At 41.6% G+C, this 6,000-nt stretch overlaps 1 protein-coding gene across 3 annotated transcripts in view; it reads left to right on the top strand.

Annotated features, from left to right (window-relative positions):
- Positions 1 to 5,156: 5,156 nt before the first annotated feature.
- The window catches only part of LOC148027189 (uncharacterized), a 39,855-nt gene continuing 39,011 nt past the window's right edge, over positions 5,157 to 6,000 (top strand). For all 3 annotated transcript variants that reach the window (XM_087691729.1, XM_087691731.1, XM_087691732.1), the window contains exon 1: positions 5,157 to 5,574. The gene's annotated coding sequence lies outside the window, so the exon portion shown is untranslated. The remainder of the gene's footprint in view (positions 5,575 to 6,000) is intronic.

Raw genomic sequence — 6,000 nt, 5'->3', positions numbered from 1 at the left:
GAACCACTTCTACCATCACCGACCAAGAAATTGCAGAATTATCAAAACTTGCTGATACTGAATCCCTGTTCTTGAGGCACTAGTACACTCTTAGGTTGCAATGGAAAGTAGAAGGATGCCAAGTCATGACAAACGCTGAGTAGCACCGCGCAATCAAAATAGCGGAGTACGACCCCACTTACGTCGTGCCAACCTCGTATAGAGTGTTAACCACTCTTCGTGGCCAACCCCTCGAAGAGCACATCAAAGGACACCCTTACCTCGATCGCCTATTGACTGAGTAAGAGCTACATATTACTAGCCACTCGCTTCCAGTGACTTTCTAACAGATGTTCTCACTTACATCACACACGTAGGCACTCGACCTTTTGATCTAGACCACGAAGCTCAGTTAGAGTACAACCCCGATTTCTACACTTGGTTCCTACGTCGATAACTCCTAGACCCATTGCAGAATGTCCTCGACCTCCAAAACCTTCAATCCTAGGAAGGATTCTTCTCAAGCTAGGAGGGGAGGGGGGTGAGGTGAATCAAATTAAAACCAAGGAAAATTAAGCAAAAAGCATAAACACATAAACAACGAGCGAGGTAGGAAAAATGGCAAGAGAACTTTGAAATAAAGGGAAAAAAGTTAAAGTCTGAAGGGAAGATTATACATTGGATGGGATTTTAATGCTTTCATTCAATAAACATATAGATTCTTTTTTTTTTAATTATGACTTTCCAATGAATTATTAATTTGGAAGCACTAATGGAAACTTGGGATTATGACAAAAACAAAAGATGAAGGTGGGTTTCCCCATTAGTTATTCTATCTTCTATGTAATAGATTTATCCCCTTCCTACCATGACGGTGCCGCACTCATTGTCAGGGTCTTATGTCTTGAGAAACTCCACACACTTTGTGTGGTCAGGCTCTTGTGCAAATTTCTCGAGGTACTTGGTGAGGTTGCATTGCATGGCATATACATCCCTCTTCTGCTTCTTCTCTATCTTCGGCTCTAGTCCCAATGCCCTCTCCACCAAGGCTAGGTTTAAGTGAACCTGTACAGTCCTACCATAATCTTTGCGAGCATTGACCATTGCATCAATTATTGTAATGTAGTGCTCTTTTAGGCTAGCACCATCAACATTCGACCAAGTTCAATGGATCTTTCCCAAGTAGGGATTGCTATGTAGGAAGGAAACATTCACCTTAAAAAGGGCAGTCGGGGGAGGGGGGGGATAGGAGAAGACTCCATAGATCATGGACATAAAAATCAATCGAATGACAATATTAGGGGGACATGTGAAAAATTAGTACCTCACGCCTTGCTTGCAACTTCACTACAAGAGCTAGTGACCATCCACCATCATTACAGTAGAATCAATCTAGTTGAGCCACCCTCCACATCTTGTCCCATAACTTGATATGGAAGCTATTAAGAACACTTTCCTAGATGATGTCAAAGTTTAATGAAAATCCAACGAATGTTCTATGAAATATTGCATTTACCATGGGGTGGAGGGACAATTTCCCTTAGAACCTTGCTAGGGGGTCCAATGTCCCCCCGAGACCCCTCAATTAGGGACCACCTCCATAGCCCTTGGGATCTAAAATAGGGATCATAGGCCCTACAACTTGGTACAATGTGACTCGAGTTGCTACCATTTTAACTACTCCACCTAACTCATAGGTTTAGACCCACATAGATCATATTTTTCCCATCTATCACATAGACTTCATATGGCATACAAGTTAGGACCCAACCAATGTCTTTCGGCTCACCCATGGCTTCTCCTCGTAATAGGAACTTTACAACTTTGAGTGTTACAAATCATTGGTGGCACATTACAAGGGTGGACCATTAAGCATATCTAATAAACATATAAGTCAAGGTCTATGATAGATATAAGAATCATGACTAGTGAGGAAGCCCTCATAGTCATCCCAATGTACGAGCCCAACACTTCAAAAGATTGGGGCCAAAAGTGGTTTTTGGGCAGAAGCAATCTCAAATCCTACTCGTGGGTGATTGAAACATGATACTCTATGGAGAAGACCAATCGCAGAACCATGATCAATGACAAGAGAGGATGTTGGGATACATAAGCTTCAATTACTTGACATCACACTTTCCCCTTCTATCATCAACTACTTCATCCTACACTTGGCATAACTCTCATTTAGTGCTTTATTGTGTAATTTGGTCTCTAGTTACTATATTTGCAATTGATTTTTGTATTTGGTCATTGATATGCTCTTATCTTGGTCATTAATATCTCACCATTTTTAATCAATTATCTAAACTTGACTTAAGCGCTTATATTGGTGAGCCCTTTTTTATTACATCACCTCGATCAACTTATCAATTAGGCCCAATCGATTGGGTAAAATGTGGCATGCGTGCATACAAGTGAGTGGTTCAATACTTGGCTTTGTAGCTGTTTTGTTAATGTGTAAAAGATCTACCCTTCACAAGTGAATACCAAACAATTTGATACTTAAAATCTTCTATTATTATTATTGAAAGCCTTTGGGGGGGGGGGGGGGGGCACATGTCACATTTTTGCCCCTCCCCCAAGCGCTTCTAGAGGGTGCCACGTGGCACCCCTCCCCCTCCTATCTTCTCTCTCTCTCTCTCTCTCTCTCTCTCTCTCTCTCTCTACACATAGACCCTCCTCCAGGCCTCATGTTTCTCTCAATGTGAGTAATTGCAGGCAAGGTCAATATGGAGTTCTAATGCTCTCTTTGCCCCATCGTCTCCTCTGTAGAGAGTATCTCTTTTTCTCTCTTTAGTTTCTTAAATATGTATATTGTAAAGTTAGCAGCGCAGGTTGAAATTCAAATGCTCTCTCTTGCGTCGTCCCCTCTATGGATATTCTCATAATAAATATCCCCTTTGTTGTCTTGGCTTTGCCAAACATAACACCAACTTCCATCCCCATGGCTCCCTCATTGCCTTCTAATGAAAACGCATAGTCTACGCTTCCCTTGCATCTGAAGGCTATAATATAAGGAGCACATGCTATGTGTGTGTGTGTGTGTGTGTGTTGCCACTGCCTATGCATGACAACATTGCACACCTTGCTTTATGGATGCCATCCTCCTACTCTACCATACGACAGTCTGTGTGGAGAGAGAGAGAGAGAGAGAGAGAGAGAGAGAGAGAGAGAGAGAGAGAGAGAGAGAGAGAGAGAGAGAGAGAGAGAGAGAGAGAGAGAGAGAGAGAGAGAGAGAGAGAGAGAGAAGGTAGGAGGGGAAGGGGTGCCACGTGGCATCCTCTAGAAGCACTTGGGGGAGGGGCAAAAATGTGACACGTGGCCCCTCCCCCAAAAGCTTTCAATAATAATAATAAAAGATTTTAAGTATCAAATTGTTTGGTATTCACTTGTGAAGGGTAGATCTTTCACACATCAACAAAATAGCTACAAAAGCCAAGTATTGAACCACTCACTTGTATGCACACATGCCACATTTCACCCAATCGATTGGGCCTTATTGAAAGTTGATCGAGGTGATGTAATAAAAAAGGGCTTGCCAATGTAAGTACATAAGTCAGGTTCAAATAATTGATTAAAAATGGTAAGATATAAATGACCAAGATAAGAGCACATCAATGACCAAAGACAAAAATCAATTGCAAATATAGTAACTAGAGACCAAATTACACAGTAAAGCATTAAATGAGAGCCTAACTAGAGACAAAAATCAATAGCAACTATAATAGTTAGAGGCCAAATTCACATAGTTAAACATTAAAAGCAAACATAATAGCTAGAGAGAAAATTCATATTTTAAGCATGAAAAGCTAAAAATGGCTAGGATAAAATGTCAATCCCATGTATTCTTGGTACCTACTACGATGCCAATTATATAAAATGCCAAACCCATTTTGAGCATACATTAAATAGTAAAATGCATGTTAAAGACCCTTCACAATTTTCTCCATAAAATTATGCTTGGTAGTATTTTGTTTGCCTAACCATTAGAGATTTACCCCATGAGCTAGATGTGTGTGTGTGTGTGGTGGCATGCCTGCCTAGACTAAGTGAGTGGTCAATATATAGTTACTTTGTTTGTGTGTACATTTATTGACATTTGTAATAATTAGTGATCGCAAACCAACGAGAGCTTATGTGGCACAAGGAGGAGAGGTTTGGTATCCAAGGAATGGGTCTTTATTTGAACAATGAGTCATCATCATGGCAATCTCTCTCTCTCTCCCGGAGGGCATTCTTACCAATGGCAGCCTATTTTCCATTTTTAAAAAAAAGATGTTTCATTAAAAAAAAGACAGCCACTAAGAAATAAAGACTTCTATGAAGCCATTGCCCATCTCCGAGAGAGAGAGAGAGAGAGAGAGAGAGAGAGAGAGAGAGAGAGAGAGAGAGAGAGAGAGAGAGAGAGAGAGAGAGAGAGAGAGAGAGAGAGAGAGAGAGAGAGAGAGAGAGAGAGAGAGAGAGAGAGCCCGTCCAACCCCACCAAAATTGACACCCTACCCACCAAATCCATCGCCAACTTGGCCACTTTTTCAAACCTAATGTTGAGTTAAGGCAAGGGGGTGGGGGGATGTCACCCATGTGCCAATGCCTGTCACCCATCGCCCATTGGCGTCCGTTCAGGTGACTTTGATGACTCAACCCATTTGCGACTCAGACTTCATGTCCACGTGCCTTTGACCACATATTATAAAAATATACATATCGACGTATTAATACTAATGATATATTAATGTATTACAAATAAACAAAATATTTATTTGTAATACATTAATGTTAATACTCACCCCCTGGACTTCCATTGCACATGTGCACACCCCTCCCCCTCAACTTTTGTGCACACCTCCCCTCCAACTTTTGCCTTGTTGCCTTTTTAAAATATTAAAGAAAAAAATCATTCCCCCCTACACCCCAACTTTGCAAAATATTAAAGAATAAAAATCCTCCCCCTTTTAAAGACTCAACTGGCTATGAATCATATTCCCACGGAAGACATGCATCAAAACGTGAAATGTGTTAACCAATAGTAACAATGGTGCCTCAAAAAGTTTGGCGCAAACTTAAGCCAGCGCTAGTGTGAAGTGTCGGGAGGAAGAAAAAACTTGTCAATAAGAATTTTGGTTCTTCGCCTTTAAAATTAGAATTATAAATAACATCATAGCCAAAGGCTAAGGTGTCTCCTCACCTCCAACCTAAGAGCCGGGCCACTCATAGGTTGATGCGAGTGAAATAGGTCGATGAAGTGAATAAACCTAGGTTTTTCTAGAACATTGGTTTCGGGTCCTCCTTCCGCTGGCGAGAGACGAGAGAGCAGAGAAGCAAGGTCACTAATGCGCAGTTGCCAGGGCTCTCTGCTCAAAAAGATAATTGCGGGGGAAAGACTAACCTGTGAGGTAAAGAACAGTCTGATTTGAGAGAGAGAGAGAGAGAGAGAGAGACCCAAAGCATCGTGAGAGAGAGCGACAGAGACAGAGATCACCGTAGAAGCTACTTCGTCATCATCGTTTGGAGCCTGCATTATCATAGAAGGCGTGAGGATGCGCTCTGCCGTGGACGAACGGTTCCGATATCCGTCTGCACAGATCCACCTAGGTACATTCACGATGGCTCTCCCTCACTGCGGTTTTTCATCGTGAATTTACTTTGTGTGCGCGCGCGTACGTGTGTGTGATAATAGGCGGGCAACATGTGGTTGCCCACCGTAGGTTGCACTGAATTCAAAATCTATTTATGCAGATCTTAAATTTCTGCAACATAGTTAAATGTCCACTCCTTACCTATGCATCAAGCAACCGACCTATGCTTCCAGAAATTCTGCAGTTCAATATCTGGTCCAGATGTTATTCCTGCCAAAAATTATGTACCTCTGCCCAATTTGTGAATGCAATAGGCAATCAAGTACGAATGCATTATCTTGGCATGATTACAAATGTAGATAAAAACGTGGTTCTGCATGCATCTACTTCATTCAGTAAATACAATTTCAAGTGCAGTCAGAATTGGCTGAATTGCAATGCA

Source organism: Lygodium microphyllum, chromosome 13 (genome assembly GCF_053477565.2).
Source record: "Lygodium microphyllum isolate KBCC chromosome 13, Lygodium_microphyllum_v1.1.10, whole genome shotgun sequence".
Taxonomy (NCBI): Eukaryota; Viridiplantae; Streptophyta; class Polypodiopsida; order Schizaeales; family Lygodiaceae; genus Lygodium; species Lygodium microphyllum.
This window is presented reverse-complemented; position numbering and strand designations above follow the sequence as displayed.